Below are 18,951 nucleotides of genomic sequence, written 5' to 3'. Positions count from 1 at the left end.
AACAACAGCAACCGGGGTGTGTGGGAGTGTTTTTGGCTGTGTAAAAAAGGAGGAAGAAGTGAAATCACAGTGTAAATTAAAGCCCTAGTTATAGAGATAGTGGACAAGGTCATAGACCCAGAAGGATTATGGCACCCAAGGGGTTAATAGTGAAACTTCCTTTTGATTCGGAAGAGTGGATTGGCATCTGCCCATCTTGTTTAATTTATTCACACAGCTGGGATTAACCTTTGTACCTGTGAATCAGGACTCAGCTGGAACTAAACACAACTGACAAAACCCAGAAAACTATTTTATTTGTAATGTAATTTTACCAGAAGACAGCCTCTCACATTCAGCCTCTCTGTTTTATTTTCATTACTTTAAAATATATCTTGTGATTTTGCTGAGAGTTTCAAGAAATGAAGCCCACTCCTTTCCAGAGCACACATGACCAGGGTAACTGCCAGCCAATGATCTAACCTGTATCATTACCTCAAGGAGTATCAAACTGGAGGAGTAATAGGCTGACCTTGTCCTGTTTGCTGAGGAAGCCAAAATAGATTGCAGTTGTGGCCTGAGATAATGGTAATATGTTGTTTGTTTGTTTGTTTGTGAATGGGACACTTATCCAGTAAGTTATGGGTTTAGATGTCTCAATCATGGGAAGTTGTATATACCCCCAAACAGAAGAGTTGTGAGGAGTTTGTTGTTTTATTTTATTTATTTGCTAATTTTTAAAATACTCTTATCACAATTGTCTTTGTGGTCTCGATGTAATATGGAATAAGGAAGCAACTGGCAGCTAAAAAAGGCTCTGGTTATCATAAATACACCTTCCTTCAGCCAAAGCCTAGGTAAATAGATAAACTAGTCCATCCTTCAGGGTTAATGCATTCAGGCTCTACCAGAGAAAATTGGAAAGAGTTGAAGGCCCGCCACTGAAAAAGATCTGGTCTCAGTCCCCAGATGTTTCAACTACAAGGCTACGTCTACACTGGCATGATTTTGAACAAATACTTTTAACGCAAGAGTTTTTGCATTAAAGTATTTGCATAAGAGAGCATCTACACTGGCATGTGCCTTTGCGCAAGAGATGTGCTTTTGTGCAAAAGCATCCGTGCCAGTGTAGACGCTCTCTTGCGCAAGAAAGCTCCAATGGCCATTTTAGCCATCGGGCTTTCTTGCCCAAGAAATTAATGTTGCCTGTCTACACTGGCCTCTTGCGCAAGACTAGTTGCGCAAGAGGGCTTATCCTGAAAGGGAGTATCAGAGTATTTGTGCAAGAAGCACTGATTTCCTATATTAGAACGTCAGCATTCTTGCGCAAGTACTCACGGCCAGTGTAGACAGGTGGCAAGATTTTGCGCAAAAGTGGCTGCTTTTGTGCAAAATCTTGCCAATGTAGACACATCCCAACAGTTAGCAAGAACCTAGCTATCATATTACTGAATGGGGAGGAGGGGAGGGAGATTTGGCTTCTTGGATACACGGGATCCAGTTCACTAAGGGCTTTAAAGATCAGTCACATGAATCAAACGTGTAAACAGGATCCTGTTTTGGATCACTGGTATAACAAATTCCTGGTGGCTTATTCTGCTGATCAAGTTGACTAGTTCCTTGTTTTCTCTTGGAGTTGAAAATGACTCTGGTGGCCAGAAGTGCCTTTTTCATCTGTGATCTGTGATCAGGAGCGGCCCTAGACGAGCTGCCAGCAACTGGCGCCCTAGGCGAAATGCGCGATCGGCGCACTATCGGCGCCCCCACCTCCAAACCCCTCAACGGTCCTAGGCAACAGCCTAGTTCGTGCCTGTGGACAGTCTTCTGTAGACAGAAGACTTGCCTAGTGCAGAATGTGATCACAGACAGTGGTGTCTGTGATCACATTCTGCACAAGGCAAGACTTCTTTGTCAATGGTCAATTTAAGCAGAACAGATTATAATGGTCCATCCTATAGGTTAATGTAATAGATAACTGTGGCAAGGCCCATATCTGAGGAAACTCAATGCAGCTTTAATACTGATCACAGATGAAAAAGGCACTTCTGGCCACCAGAGTCACTTTCAAATCCAAATGTAACCAAGGATCTGGTTGTGTCCCTGTAATATTTGAGATGAGGTCTTATCAGTGCCTTCTATAATGGTAATAACAACTTTCTGTCTCTATTAGAAATATCTCACCTGATGCAGCGTAGGATTGCATTTGCCTTATTCATCGCTTCATTACATTGACTGTTAATAGTCATCCTGTGATTGACCATCATAACCTAAGTCTTTCTCCCCCTCTGTTGCTTCAAATTGGTATTTGATAGAAGAAAAGTCCCAAAGTGCACGAACTTACATTTAGTACTATTAAACTTCTTCCCGTTTCTACTGAGAACTTTAGTTTTTAAAGGAATACACATCTTCTACGACTGCCAAAATATTCCAGCTTTAAATCATCTGCATATTTAATTATTACACTTTCATTTTTTTTGCCAAGTTCATTAATGAGAATGTTAAATAAATTGGGCCCAAGACCAATCCCTGAGGAACTTTACTAGTAACCTACCTCCAGCTAGAAGTTCACTTTTCAGCATCACTCACTGTAGTCTCCCCTTTCCCCGGTTCGTTACCTACCTTCCAATTTTCATATTAACCTCCATCTTCCCCAATTTAACTAATAATTCCCAGTGTGGAATGGTATCAAATTGAGGTAGACATTTAGGACTTGTGGTTCATTATGAAGAGTATTTAAGAGACCAAGTAACTTGGCAAGTTATTGATTAAAAATCAATATTGGTATAGTATAGTAAAGAAAGTGTTAATATGAACCAATCTCTTGGGGAAACAGTTTGTCACAGTGCTGTTCTATTCACCTTACTCAGAAGTTGTGCTCCCACCAAACACTCCCCTGCCTGTTTATAAGTTTAAAACACTCACCCAAGATTGTGATTCACTGATCAATTATTTTTACCTTGTTTTTCTGGTAACAGGATATATTCCTTATCTCTTGTTTTTGAGCATAGCATTCCAAAACAGTTGGGCCATGAAGACCCTACCTTGTACCAGGGTAAAACTCACATATGTCTTGATTTTGACAGGATTTATATTTGCTAGTGCCAAGTGCTGCATTTAGCCTTGTAGGATATTATGATAGCCAAATAAGGTATTGTGGAATATCTATTTCCTAAAGAGTGAAATTAACACTATTTAGCATAGATTTGTGCTAACATTCATATATTATATAATGTCTATAACAATGTAACATATATAGTCATATAGCATCTAATACATACAGTCTGCGTCTAGACTGGCAAGTTTTTCTGCAAAAGCACCTGCTTTTGCGGAAAAACTTGCCAGCTGTCTACACGGCCGCTTGAATTTCCGCAAGAACACTGACGATCTTATGTAAGATTGTCAGTGTTCTTGCGGAAATACTATGCTGCTCCCGTTCGGGCAAAAGCCCTCTTGTGCAAATGATTTTGTGCAAGAGGGCCAGTGTAGACAACGCGGTATTGTTTTGCACAAAAAAGCCCCGATCGCGAAAATGGCGATCGAAGCTTTCTTGCACAAAACCGCATCTAGATTGGCATGGACGCTTTTCCGCAAATGCTTCTAACGGAAAAACTTTCCCATTAAAAGCATTTCTGGAAAATCATGCCAGTCTAGACGTAGCCACAATGTATATGTTGGCTAACAATAGTTTTGACAAGGAAGAAATGAATCTTAGTGGTTTTGACTGAGCTGTATTTTTTCAGGGTGGGTTCACAAAGGAAGTCCAAATTGTGGACACTCATACACATACTCAAAATGAAATCTGTTCACTTTGCTCTCTGCAAAATGAAATTGTGTTGTTTCACACAGTCCTAAAACAAGACATTGGATGGAAAAGATGTTTCCTGCTGGTGATCCAAAAGTGAGAGGTTGAATAGCTTAACATCAGGCTCCTGAGTCATCCATTTCCTACTTTGTCATTTCCAAATCATTGCATTACATTTCAAAGTGAAAATTTTAATAAGTCTTCTATGACTCTCTGCGACTGTTTCAGACAGCTTCTATGACTTTCCCACTTCACCCTGTAACATTCCTGAACTTGCTCTGTTGGTCCCAGCAGTAGATGTGTTGTGTATCATATGTTATCATCAGGGAATACAAATCCTGAGGCAACACAGCAAGGGGAAGTGGGAAGTCTTGTAAACAGGCATTCTGGATTGTATGAGTTTTTTCCCTGAGACATACTGTAGGGACTGGAGAACCTTCTGTGGATTGAAGTTTGGCAGACTTCACAAACTGCTTTGTATGGGGTCACAACATCAGTCTTAGCCCACAAACATTTTTTCTTGTAATTTAAGTCAATTTCTCCTTCAGGGTCATGATTCAACTAAATCAAAAGTATTTCTAGCTAATGGGAATTTTGTGCTATGTGAAGGCAGGCTATATATTTATTAACTATTTTTAATTGGTATTTTCTCTGCCCTCCTCTGTTTCTTATCTCTCTCTCACAGTTATTCACAGGTCTCAGCATTTGTTTTTCACTCTGCTCACTCTCTGATCTTTTTTTTTGTTTAGATAAAAATATCAAAAGTATCTAAGTCACTCAGGAACTTAAGATCATCACAAGCAAATGGGGTTGATGCTCCTAAACAATCAAGAGACTGAGATTTAGCCTTTTAAGTCACTTAGGTGGTTTTGAAAATTTTACTGCCTCTGCTCATGAGGAAGATGATTATGTTGATTTATTTGTATTGCGGTAGCATCTAGACGGAGGCCTCAGTCATGGAACAGGGCTCCATTGTGCTAGGAGTTAAACAAGCATATAGCCACATGCCAGACCATAACCCAAAGAGCTTCAGGTTTTCTCTGTTTACTCTCTGCTTCCTTCTTCACTCTCTCCTAACCCCATCACAAACCCAATAATGTTCAAGTTTAAGTCTATAATGTGTGAATGTATTCAGAAATAGGGAAAACTGAGTTCACCCATCTCTAAGCCATAGAAGTCTGCAAAAGCTGAAATCTATAAGCAAACTGAAACCATCCCAGCATATAAATAAATGAAAAATGTGGGACCCACTTAGCAAATGTTAGGATTTAAAAAACACAAATCTAAAGACAATATTGTCTGATCAATATTTAATATATAATACAGGTTGGACATCTCTTACCCGACACACTCGGGACATGACTGGCCCTGAACCAGGGAATTTGCTGGACTAGAGAAGGTTCCCTGCCACAGCCTCCAGTTGCTGACTCTGCCAGCTCCAGGTGGGGGAGAGGAGAAGTGGGAGGATTACCTCCAGCTCCTGCTGGGCTTCCTGATGGATTGCTGGCCCTACTGCCTCTGACCTGGCCAGATTGCCTGCTGTGCCCTAGTAGCCCGCACTGCCATAGGCTGTCTGTCAGAGGCCCTGCCCCACACTGGCCTGGGCTGCTGGGCCTGGCTCTGGCCCTATAGGGTTGCCAGGGGCTGCCGAAGTCCTGGGCTCCGGTCCTAGCCCAATGGTCACCTGCGGGCTCTGGCCTTGCTTCTTTGGGCTGTCCGGTGCGCTGGCCACATGTTGCTCTGGGCTGCCAAGGGCTTGGGCTCCTGCTCCATGGCAGCCTAGAGGCTCTGGCCTCACTTCTGTGGGCTGCCCAAGGCTCTGGCCTCAGCTAGTGCTGCCATGGGCTATCGCTGGCTCGATCCTGTGCTACTAGGGGCTGCCCTGACCTGGTCCCAGTGCCGTAGGCAGTTGGGGACTGGTAGGGGCTGATGTTGGCTCCAGCCCCTGTGCCCTCTCCCACTGCTTCAGCCTGGCCTCTCCTGGATTGGAGGCTATCAGGGCTCTTTGATCCAGGAACATCCGGGGACCTGCCAGGCCACAGATGTTGCTGGACTAGAGAATTCTGGTTTTGGGAAGTGCAACCTGTGTAGTTACTTGACAAATATGAGTTGATAGCAGTAGGATTTTCCAGGTGTCTATACTTTGTCTAAAATAGTTATTAGTATAGATTGTATATTTCTTGGGATGGAATGTGATCCAAAGATACAATGAATGTTGTTTGTGAGTCAAATACATCCAAGCTTCTTTGATTCCGAATCAATGGACTCGTTTCCATTTTTCTTTTAGTTAGTTCTCACAGAGGATTCCCCAGGCTTTTGCTTTTTACCTTTTGCTTTGAGCAAGGAGTAAAGGGAGAGGGTTTTCTTATGTGAGCATTTCTGAAAGCACTGTTCACTGGTTGAATTTACATTAACAACTCAATGCAAAACTAAACTATTTAGATTTCCCAGCTCCTGGTAAAATCATTCCGCTATTTCCCAATTAAATACCCTGCTGGATGATGCTAAAAGAGTCACAGAAAAGAATGGGAGTGATTTGTTTGTTGAGAAAGAAGAAATAGGAAAGATTTTTACTTTACTCTGTATTTCTCACCATCAGAAATGTCAAGTGATGGGATTACAATTTGTTCTTCAGGTTGTTCATAGAATCACAGAATTCTAGAACTGGAAGGGAGCTCTAGAGGTCATCGAGTCCAGTCCCCTTCCCTCAAGGCTGGACCAAGCACTGTCTAAATCATCCCTGACAGAGGCTAACCTGCTCTTAAATGTCTCTAGTTATGGACATTCCACAACCTCCCTGGGCAATTTATTCCAGAGTTCAACCACCCTGACAGTTAGGAACTTTTTCCTAATGTCCAACCTACATGTCCCTTGCTGCAGTTTAAGCCCATTGCTTCTTGTTTTATCCTCAGAGGCTAAGGAGAATAATTTTTCTCCCTCCTCCTTATAACACCCTTTTAGATACTTGAATACTGCTACCGTGTCTTCTCTCAGTCTTCTCTTTTCCAAACTAAACAAACCCATTGACAACTAAGTATTTCAGTCATTTTGATTCTGCTACAGTGCAAGGGCAATAAGACCTAACTATACATTCATTCATTATTAAAACATCCAGTCTGTGGGATAAAATGACGGGATAGATCCACAGCTTGTGTAAATCAGCATCACTACACTGCAGTCATACAGTTAAAGAGTTTGGGGTTTTAAGGCCTGAAGGGACCATGATATGATCCAGTCCTGGAACTGTGGGTATTTCACAACAGCTCAGGCTCTGTCACACAGCATTTTCATTTATTGTCCTGTTTTATTTACAGTACATACCATTACTATGTAAAAAGTGAATGTGTTTCAGATTTTGCTTGCTCTACTGAGATGTGTGCAGCAGTGGGCAGACGGTCAGAATCTTCTACTTTCCTTTGCACAGCCAGCATAAAATCCAGGAAGAATTTTAGTCCCTTATGGCAAAAAACATTTCTTTCATGTCCTTGTGCAGGGGCTTTCTTCCATATTTGCTCTTTTGTGTGTACAAAAATTCTATTAACCTCAGTGGGACTTTTGCATATGTGCGTAGGGCGCCTGTGAGTTAAAATCTGTGAGCCCTGGGGAAGGAGAAGAATGACCGTCTTTAAGCGTGACCCCCTTCCTGTGTTCGTAATAGAATCTCTACTTATGCTCTGCAAAAGAGGAGACAAGGAACATGTATGAATGGGCAGATGATGTCATCATGGCATTTTGTATCTGCAACCTGGATTCATTCCTTTGGGATGCTCCTTCTAAGTATGCTTCTGGGTAAGCAGGAAATCAGGTTTTCCTACCTCATTTTGCACCTTTTCCAACTGAATTCAGACATTTGTACTGAAATACAGATATTGTGATAGAGAGAGGTAGTACTTATTCTAAACCTCTTTTGGGGCTACTGCCTATCAATTCATCTGACTGTCCAGACAAACATAAATACAAAGCTTCAAGAGTCTGAGTCTAAGGCCCGAAGGCACCCTCTGGTAATCTTTTCTCACCTCCTGCATATCACCAGCATGCACCCACATCCATAGTGTAGTCACAGGTAAGCCTGAGTGGGCTGTGCCCCATCCACTTATTATCCAGGCCCACCCACCCCCATCTCAGCTTTGCCCTTGCTCCGCTCTGTCTACCTGGCACCCTTGCTAAAGTCTGAGGTCAGGGCATGGGGCCTTCCCCACTCTTCCCTTCCGGTGTTCCAACCATGGAGTCAAGTCGGGGACGTGTCTTGCTCCCCTTGTACAGCATGCTTGCTAGAGGGTGGCATTGGTGCATGGGACTTGTAAACCCCCAATTCTGTGCTCCTCAGCAGCAACACTGGGCAGGTAGAGTGGGACAAGCCACCACGGACCAACCCCATGCTCCGCAGCAGTGGCACTAGGCTGGCACAGTGGGGCAAACACCCGAACACCACTCCAGGGACTCCCTTCCATCCCACCGTCTCCAAAGCTAGTTGGTGGGAGGCCCTCCAGTCTCTTCTCTCTCCTACTCCTGCCTCCCATCATTATTCACCCATCTGAAGCTGGGGCCCACTCAAGTGTCCCCTTCTGACTATGCCACTGCCACACACTAAACCCAACAAACAAAATTAGACCAAAGCATTACAGCCCATAGGAGACTAAACTAGTATGTGCCACAAGCAAAGGACAGGATAGACTGTGGTGCTTGAGATTCCCACAGTGACAGGGAATTAATTGAGACATACCCAGATAATTCCAGAAAATGACCTACACTCCATGCTGCAAAAGTATGAGCGGGGACAAGTAAATGGAAATGCATCTAGAAACTATAATTTTTCCAACCTTTACCTTTATGACTTGGCATTTCCTTTTTTCTTTTTCTTTCCTTTTGATGTTTTGATGTACTGAAGTAATAACCCTCCTCCTCTTATGAAATCTGGGGTTTCAGCTTTTAAGTGGTAGAACTCAATCATATAGCCAGTAGTTTCTGTGAGACTTGCTTTCCCAAAGCACTCGTGGGCCATTTCTGGTACACAGCTCTGAGACAGATAATGCTGCTCGGGCTGAGCCAGGCACAGAGAAACCTTGTAATCAATATAAAACATTTGTATTTATGATTAATAAAAGTGTCCTGAAAATCAATGTGCACTGGAGACTGGAGGAGGTACTGATTTTACTCCCATTTTGAGACTTTCAAGACCAGCTTTAAAGACAGCTACCGATGTCATCTCCACACTGACACTTAAAGCAATTTCATTGGACAGGGATCAGTTAAATGCTTTAGGGTTAAAAATTAAAACATATTAAACAAGACTCTTTTTGCTGAAAACTCATAGACTCATAGACTTTAAGGTCAGAAGGGACCATTATGATCATCTAGTCTGACCCCCTGAACAGTACAGGCAACAGAATCTCACCCACCCCTCCTAGAATAATCCTCTCACCTATATCTCAGATATTGAAGCCTTCAAATACTTTTAAGACCACAAGATGCAGAGAATCCTCCAGCTGTGATCTGTACCCCATGCTACAGAGAAAGGCGAAAAACCTCCAGGGCCTCTGCCAATCTACCCTGGAGGAAAATTCCTTCCCGACCCCAAATATGGCGATCAGCTAAACCCTGAGCATGTGGGCAAGACTCACCAGCCAGGCACCCAGAAAGTTCTCTAGTAATTCCTATTATCCCTCCATTGACCTATTTCCCACTGATAATGAATGGTCAATTAGTTACCAACATCATGTTATTTCATCAAACCATCCCCATTGAACTCATTGAACTCCTGATGAAATGTCCCATCAGAAAGGCATATTCAAAACACTGCCCCTCCGCTCCACACACAATGGGCTTGATCAATGCAGCTCTGATCAATGCAGGAGAAGGAGAGGGATGGGATGGGCAGTAAGGATCCATTATAGCTCCCGGAGTCTGAGGGCCTGCCATGACCCTGTCAATGCTTAGAACCACTGTAGGACTGCTCTAAACTAGGCCACCCGCCGTTAGTGAATCTTTTCTGTTCTAGTTTTCCATGTGGATGACAGTGAGGCCTTGCAGAAAAGTCAGAGACACACACACAAAGAACTGCCACAGACTGGAACCTGTATTCCAGGTGAGGGCCCTAACCACAAACTATTAGCTATAGCTTGCTGTTGCTTTCTCTAGTTTTGAGCCTTTCTTGGTCTTTGTAAAAAGCCTTCCTCACAAATTTGCATTTTCTGACAAACATTTTAGCTGAAATATTCTCTATTCAATGCAGCTGGAAGTAACTGATGTAAGTGGGTTAGATAAATTCACATCTGTAAATATGCAGACATAACAAATTATAGGTGATCAAACATCATGTTGCAGGGCATCATGTGATTTTTCTGTAGGGATCAATAAGAAATCCCTGCTACTATACAACCATAAACAATTTGTTAGATGCAAATATGGGGTTTGGGTTGTTCTCCCCCCTAGCTCTCACGCACATTTTTTCACAATAGCTGGCACTAAATGGCATTCTTTATGACTGTCTCAGTACAGTTCCTGGGCTAAAGGAGCGAGAAGAGTGAATCAATTTTTCACGACTAGTGATGGTCACTCCAGATCAGAGTTGAGGAACATCAGTGAGGATTCCTGTAAAAAAAATAATATTTCTTCCATCTTCCTGGATTAAGTGAGTTACCTCTATACAGAAGGCCCAGCACAAATCCAAAGAACTATCAGTCTCAATTTAGCCTTCAGAGCTGATCTTAAATGGTGCACTAACTTAGTGTAATTTCTTCTTCTGTGAATAAACATAGAGTTTGGGATGGAATTTTCAAAAATTCGGACATTTTAGTCACTTATAAGACTTTGACTTTGATAGGAACAGAGTTAATTGAAAAATGAGTTATTCTAAAAAGCCCAGCCCTAGTTTCTAGATCATCATTCCAGCATTTGTGAAGAGGGGAAAGGATTTCAAATGCAGAAGGAAGAGGATATAAGAATAAACATCAACGAAAATCACTATATTCCAAAAGAGAGGCAGAGTTCAATCCTATAAATATTTCCATTACGCTAAAACTATTACTACCACTACTTTACATTAGTATTCCAGGTACTATCTGTGAATAACAAATGAATGGATTTACAAGCCACACTCAACTTTGGATGTATGTAAGCATGTAATGTAAGGGCAAAAAAAAAAAAATCTTAAGGATGTGGAATGGTTGCCATATGAGGAGAGATTAAGAAGACTGGCACTTTTCAGTTTAAAAAAGAAAAGATTAAGGGGGTTATGGTAGAGGTCTATAAAATCATGACTGGTGTAGAGAAAAATCATGTACTTGTTCCCATAACACAAGAACTCGGGGTCACTAGATGAAATTAATAGTTATCAGGTTTAAAACAAACAAAAGAAAGTATTTCTTCACATAGCACATAGACAACCTGTGGAACTCCTTGCTAGAGTATATCATGAAGACCAGGACTTTAACAGGGTTAAAAAAAGAGCTAGATAAATTCATGGAGGATAGGTCCCTCAACGACTATTAGCCAGGATGGCCAGGGATAGTGTCCCTAGCCTCTGTCAGAAGCTGGGAATGGTCAAAAGAGGGTGGATTGACTGTTCTGTTCATTCCTTCTGGGGTACCTGGTATTGGTCACTGTTGGAAGACACAAAACTGTGGTAGATAGACCTTTGGCCTAACCCAGTATGGCCACTTTTAAGTTCTTATGTTCTTACTATCCACATATTACAAATCAAAAAAATAAGGCAATGAACAGTGAAATGTCTTACTGAAAAATCATTCAGCAAGGCAGTGGGGGAATTGAACAGAGACCCCAGACATTCCTGGTATGTCTACACTGCATTCCTCTTTCGAGAGAGGAATGCAGATTCAGACGAGCAAAATTGCAAATGAAGAGCGGATATGAATTTTCCGTGCTTCATTTGCATAATCGCATCTGGCTGCTATTTCGAAATACCTTATTTTGAGATAAAAAACGCCGTGTAGATGCAGTTCTTTTGAAAGAAACCCCTTCTTTTGAAATAACCCTTACTCCTTAAAAAATGAGGTTGAATGGTTATTTCGAAAGAAGGGGTTTCTTTCAAAATAACTGCATCTACATGGCGTATTTTATCTCGAAATAGGGTATTTCGAAATAGTGGCCGGATGCAATTATGCAAATGAAGCGTGGAAAATTCTGTGCTTTTATCTACCTACATTTTAACATACTTTCATTTTTTTCTTAACAAAGACATTTGAAATACTAATGTTAACAGTTGAAGAACTTTCCTGACAATTTAATTTTTCCCCATTAGATCGTTTCACTGAGAGGTTTTGGTCACTTTAGCATTGTTAAAGTTTGGAAATTTATTCATTTTCTTAAAGAAGCTTCAGTTAGCATTTAAACTTTTTTACTGTATTTAAGTTTTCTGGCCAATTTAATGAATTATTAATGATGAATAAGAATAACAGCATAATAAATGTTAAGAAAGGATCTTTAATTTTTACAGGCCATCCCCCATTCCCAGCATCTGACAAGCCGAGGGTTAGGACACCATCCCTGACAAACCTGGCTACTAGCCATTGATGGACCTATCTTCCAGGAATTTATACTACTCAGTTTTGCTGGGTGCCTTGGGGAAAGAGCAAAAAGCAAAACAGCTTCCTAATTGATAGCAAAGAGAGCCTCTGAGTTGCTCAAAGATTTTAAAGGTGGATTAACCATAACAATTGTCCACAAACATAAGACAGCAGTAACTATATCTCAAGAGGTTGGTTGGATCTTTACTTTGTAAATGTTGTTTTTGTGCCCTACAGGTAGGATTAAGAAAAATCGGAATTTTGGCTTTTTACTGACTCCAAATCTTGATCTTGCTGAGAGAGAAAATAAATCCTGGGTCTGACGAAATACATATAACACACACAAAATTGCTTCAGATGGTCTTGTGTCATGAGAAAGCCATTTTACTATTTCCCCAGGCCTATTGGATCATTCCCACTAGCTAGGATAGCGTTGTATGTCATCTACTATTCTGTTCACATTGAAACTGGATTTTCTAAACTGACCTTCAATTTTCGCTCTCACGGTTTTACATTCACAATGGTTTGCATCCAGAAAAATGAGTGTTTGGTTTCATCTGAACTAAAAAGGTGACGGTAACCTTCAGTACGTCAGTACGTCAGATAAAGCGCCCAGCTGCAGCGGAATTGTGATCCCTTTCTCAAAGGATGGCAGGGGCAGTACCAGTCTCTTGCTGGTGGCAGGGGGCTGAGGAGGACTAGACAGAAAATTGGGGGACCTATTTCCCCCTCACCATAAAGTCCCACCTCTTTCTTCTCCTCAGGTTAATGGCAGTTCTGCCTCCTCGTCTCTCCCGTGAGGGTTCAATCCTGGCCAGGTCAGATGCCGGAAGACAGATCTGGACACTGAAGTGGCTGATGCCATGGTGCATGTGGCTGGAGTGCTCTCCAGTCTCCCACTCCTGCTGCTGCTGGTGCCCTGGGTCCCAGGCTGCAGCTGCTCCTCAGCTCCCTGGTGTTCTTTGACTGCTCACAATCACTAACAACTGCCTGGGTGAGTGAATCCAGCCAAGGAGCTGGTAGATCCCTTGGGGAGCCTGGTCTGGACTGGATCAGTCTGGGCCTCTGCTGGGAGCCCCGGATCCTTCACTTCCCTGGGTGTTGGGTGACCATGCATCCCTAATTGGACTGTACATTTCGAGTCCTGGTCACAAGTGGAATGACACCCTGTTCTGCCTCTGCCTGGGGCTCAGAGGTTTTAACAGTTTTTTTCACAATGGAGGGAGCTGAGGTGGCCTTTAGGCCTCCTTACCATGAGGCCTTGCCCACTGATCCTCCTCTTCCTCCCAAGGCCCTGCTCCTAGACCAAGCCAGAAGCTGCAGCTGGGCCATAACAAGAGCCAGCCAAAGAGCTCAGGCTACTGTGAGGATTCCTGGACACTGCACCTGCTCTGGATGGTGTGGCCCCCGCTGCGGGGCCAGTGGCTACTCTTGGGCATCCTGGCACCTAGTCTTGGGAGGTGGATGGTTGGGGTCTCCCCAGTGACTTGGGCTCCCTAGACAGTTTTGCCACTGCCTGGCTCTCCAGCTTGACCCAGGGACAGGACTTCAGGGGGAAGAGGGGCAGGAGGGTCTGGGGACATGGAAGGGAGTGGGGATTCTGTACATGTCCCATTTTTGCATGTTGAAAAGGTGGTAACCCTATCTGGGTGACATGCCCCAACAAGCAGGGCTATAGGCCAGGGAATTCTGCCAGACTCTGTGTCTCTCCACCAGGCTTCTGACTGTGCTGCTGGTGGTGGTCCACTGCCTTCAGAATAGGGCACCTGGCCAGCAGCCACCACATTCTTCACCCTGTCTTCAGAGCTGGGCAGCCAGAGAGTGGTGGCAGCTACCATGTGGCATTTAGAGAGAGGGGATAAGGCAAATTTATGGGGTAAGTCCTCACCTGTGCCATCTCTGAAGGATGGGCTTATTTGTCAAAACCAAAATTAACCAAAATCAAAATAGATAAACCAGATCCCATCAGCCAATTCCTGGTCTCAGACACATTATATCTGATGGAGCTAATTACAGCAGTCACAGGTGGGGGCTGACTCCACTTCCCTTGAAGGGCTATTCCACTCCAGTCCCTGTAGAACGACCACTATGATATAAACTACAAGGGACTTTAGGGCAGTATACATTTCTTTAAAAGTCCATGTGTTTTTTTTCAGGTCTATAGATAATTGATGCCTATAAAGCTTTGTGCGTAGTCTTCTCAGTGCATTATGTTTGCTAAGTAGCTTTCACTGTTGTGAAAATTTTAGGTACTCAGTACATTTAATTCATTGAGGATAATTTGAATTCTAAATGCACAAAGTATATCTGAAGTTAACTCTGAGCCCTTTATTTAGTTTCAGCCGTACAAATTAGCTTTGGGATTATAGTGCCACAGAAGTTTTCAGCCTGCGTGGGAGTTGTTATTTTTAAAATGAATTTTGAAATTGATTGGCTTAACGGCTTTTAATTGATAAGATTAAGCAGCTCATTTAAAACACTAAACTACAAAAGCTTGACTCTAAAGGAGCCTGTAAAATGTAGTGTAAAATAAACAGTTAAATAAACATGCAATAAATACATAAAACAGTTCCAGTGATATCATAATGAACCAGAAAAATCTTGGAATCTGATATAAGAGATAAAATCTACTTTTTTTTCTTTAGAATGTAGCGAAGAAAATAAAAAACATGAGTGATCAAAACAGAAATGCAATAAAACACACAACCCCAGCCTTGGCTCAAATGAGGTCTAAAACCTAAGGTCACCTCAGGCTTGTTTAACATGGACTAGATTGTGGAACATCCCCCTTTTAATGTGGAAGTACTAGCCATGGAAATTAAAGGGCCCAGCATGCCATTCTCTTTCTGTATCCAAATGGCTGATCAGTTTAGTGTTGGCGGTTGTGTTGGGAGTACCAGCTGTCTGGCAGTGATTAGAGGAGACATTGCTGTATTTGCAGCAGAACAGCATTATTTTAAGGATGCTGACAGCCACCAGACAGCACTGCAGGTGATTGGATATGCTGGGAGTTTATTGAAACGGGGAAAAATACTAGTTCCAGTTAAATTGGGAGCAGGGGGATCAGACTGTCTGTCCAAATGAGGACTATGTAGCAAATACGACTAACCAATCACTTGGATAACCCCCAGACCCAGCATTTAGGTAGTACAGATATTGTTGTGCTATAGCGGGGGGGGGGAGACACGACTGACAGCCCATGGGCTGGATCCAGTTTGTGGCTTCCTCTGATCCAGCTGGCAAGACTTGGGGCTCCACCCCTCCCCTGCAGGTGCATGAACTGGCACTAGTGCTCCAGCCTCATGGGGAGCACCATGGCTGGAGCACCAGTGGGTGGGGGGGGGGGGAAAGGAGGAGGGTCCCAAGCCTCACAGGCCCACTCCAGGCATGCCAAAGCCAGATTCTGCCTGCAGGCTCTGCCTGGCAGGGGGCAAGTAGATTTGCATGCTACACAGAAGCCCCCCCGTCTGATGTGACTGAGCTAAAGGGAACGACTGGTGTAGTGCCCTGCAGTGCACAGAGCCATGTGAAGCCACATGATCCCACCTGAGTTGCACCAGGTTGTCGCCCACACCCAGCCAGCTCCTGCACCCTCCCTCTCTTCTAGACCCCTCTCCTGCACCCTACATCCTGCTCGGACCTCAAATCCTCACTCTTCACCTGCTCCTGCAGCCTGCCTGCTGCCCAGCCCCACATCCACAGCCCACTCCACAGCAGCCACCTTCCCATACTCTGAACCCCTCTTTTTTGGCAGAATCTACTAGCGTGGTCCCCCTAAACTGTTGGGGTGGAGCTTGAGGGTAGTGAGGTGAATATCTTTTATTTTGCTTCTCACTTGCGTGTGGCCTCCAACTAGGGTGAGACAAATTTATCTCGCTTTTCCACCACAAGGGGAAATAGCCTTCCAAGGGAAGTAGTGGGGGCAAAAGACCTATCTGGCTTCAAGATAAAGCTAGATGGATTTATGAAGGGGATGGTTTGATGAGATAACATGATCTTCACAATTAATTGACCTTTCACTATCAGTGGTGTCATGGGTCAGGCCGCCCCTCAGGCTTACAGCCCTGTCATCATCGGGGCATGCCTGCCCGCCCCTTCCCTTCACCCGTGTCCTTTTACCCCAAATCCCCACTGTCCTGTGTCACTAAACAAGGTCCAGAGCTTGTTCAGGGGCTCCTATAGTCTCGGTCTCCCGGGACGCTGTGGAACGCCCGTAAGGAAGGAGGGGGACCTGGGCCCACCCTCACTCCAGGTCCCGACCCAGGCCCCTAAAGGCAGCGGCGCTCGGTCACTGCCCGGTTGGTGGGGACTCCCCCGTAACTCACCAACCGCCCAGGTAGGGTCGAGGCGCTGACGCCGCTTGCCGTCCCCGTCCTGGGTCACTTCCTCCTTCTCGCTGTCTGATCCGCCTTGGTGAAGGTCTCCCCTGGGCCAGCGGAACCCGCTCCTCACTCCCTCCGCATCTGGTTTCCCTCTCTCCCGGCTGGAGTGTCCTCCCCCCCATGTTTCCTCTCCCCAGGCATCTTTTAAAATGCCCGCCTCCGTTAGCTCCGCCCGCCTCGTCCAGGCGCGGAGTGATGACATCACCCGGGGAGGGGAATCTCCTCCGGGTGCCGACTGCGTCCCTGGCTATCCCCGTACAGACGGGGCACGTGAGCCGGGGTGCCATCCATGAGCGTCCGTGCTCGCAGTTTCCGGGGCGACCAGACGCCGCAGGTGGTGCTCCCGCAGCCTCGCCAGCCTCCCCTTTGCCCCCTGCGGGCTCAGGAGTGCGGGGTGCCGTCGGTTCCGGCACGGCTGGGATCGGCGCCCCATCACTAGTGGTAAATAGGCCAATGGTAGGAAGATAGGAGTTACTATAGAGAACTTTTTTCTGGGTGTCTGGTTGGTGAGTCTTGCTCACATGCTCAGGGTTCAGCTGATTGCCATATTTGGGGTCGGAAAAGAATTTTCCTCCAGGGTAGATTGGCAGAGGCCCTGGAGGTTTTTCACCTTCCTCTGTAGCATGGTGCACGGGTCACTTGCGGGAGGATTCTCTGCATCTTGGGGTCTTTCAACCATTGTTTGAGGACTTCAATATCTGAGATATAGGTGAGTAGTGAGTGGGTGAGATTCTGTGGCCAGCATTGTTCAGGGGTCAGACTAGATGATCATAATGGTCCCTTCTGACCTTAAAGTCTATGAGTCTATGAGTAAGTCTTACAGAGACACAGTTTCTTCTTAGAGCTCTTTTTGGGGCATTGTAGCTATGCACTATACAACAGTAAATGCTGAGCCTAAAGGCCCAATTTAGTCCTTAGTGTGAATTTCAGCCTTGTGCATAGCCAGCAAAAGGTCCCTACTTTGCTTAAATTAATAACATCTGCATTGCTTCATGGTAATATTTACATCTGCAAAATAAGGCTTAAATGGGACTTAAGTGGTGCATTGACCTTGTGGAGGAACAAATTTCACCCTTAAATCCTCTCTGTCTCATTTTCCTCGCCTATAAACTAAGGATAATGTAACATTTACTTACCTTGCACAGAGTTTGTAAGGACACATTTGTTAATGTTTCTATTACATTTTGGAAATGCAATTTGCATATCTTTTTCTGACTTTTCTTTGCAGTCTAGACACAGCCCTGGTGACCCCTAGTTCCCGTGTTAATCATATTTATTATCATGATCTCCCCATCCAGTTTGCATCCACAGACATTTGAGGTTCAGAAACAAACATGTTCAAAATTATGCACTTGTAAAGGTAGGCACGTGATTTTGATTGTATAAAATTAGAAGATGGAATACATCTATTTGAAAATATGACCTTCACATTTAGTATGAATATTTAGTATATTAAAAGTTCTTTGTTTTCCCCACCTCTTCTGTACCAATTGTGTTACAATTGTTTCTGTAGAAACAGCATGATATATCTTAGACATATAAATTCCCTAAACAGAAACACACAAATAAAAAATAAGCCGGATTGTGAGGGAAAAAGCTCTTCAAACAAGCACTACCATCTTTAATAAAAGCAGGGGGAATAAAGAACATTGCTACTCAAATAAATTGCTTTTTTATATAAATATGTTGTCGGTTTTTTTGTTCCAGTGCTTGGTTTTCAAAATTTGCTCAGGGTTCTTTTTTAAAGGAATGCTAAAGAATTTTTCTGGGGCTCTTTAGTTTTTATAGAATTCTCTTTGCTCGGTTTTTCTTCCTGTGGAAATTTTAAAGTCACAGAGAGAAGGGCACAACTATTTTGGCCATTCACCATTAATATCCTGTGACTGGGTTAATGCAGAACTATCATCAGGCATAGCTATTGAGAGGAATAATATACTTTTCACCCTCAACTTTGTTGACCCAATTCCACAGCTTTTATGCAGATACGATGCCTATCAAATGAACCCTAGAACAATCAGTAGAACTGGATGAACTGTTTAGAGCAAAAACAAACGAACAAAAAAATCATGATTTTTTCTTCTTTCTATGCATGTTGATTGTCCATGAACAGAGTCTGTTTGTTTATTTAATCTGTGCATTTTAAAATATTTGGAACACATGTTGCCTGCTCAAACTGCTCACATTAACTATTTATTACTATTCAATAATTATATTACGATGGCACTTAGAAGCCTCAGCCAGGATTGAGGCCCTTTGAACGAGG

The 18,951-nt window shown here is 43.6% G+C and overlaps 1 long non-coding RNA gene across 2 annotated transcripts in view; it reads left to right on the top strand.

The window, feature by feature from the left end:
• Positions 1 to 281: 281 nt before the first annotated feature.
• LOC142827094 (uncharacterized) overlaps positions 282 to 18,951 on the top strand; it is a 44,573-nt gene continuing 25,903 nt past the window's right edge. For both annotated transcript variants that reach the window (XR_012901503.1, XR_012901504.1), the window contains exons 1-2: positions 282 to 567; positions 13,071 to 13,300. This is a non-coding gene — a long non-coding RNA (uncharacterized LOC142827094). The remainder of the gene's footprint in view (positions 568 to 13,070; positions 13,301 to 18,951) is intronic.

Source organism: Pelodiscus sinensis, chromosome 2 (genome assembly GCF_049634645.1).
Source record: "Pelodiscus sinensis isolate JC-2024 chromosome 2, ASM4963464v1, whole genome shotgun sequence".
NCBI classification, from domain to species: domain Eukaryota; kingdom Metazoa; phylum Chordata; order Testudines; family Trionychidae; genus Pelodiscus; species Pelodiscus sinensis.
Note: the sequence above shows the minus strand (reverse complement) of the source record. Positions and strands in the feature narration are given on the sequence as shown.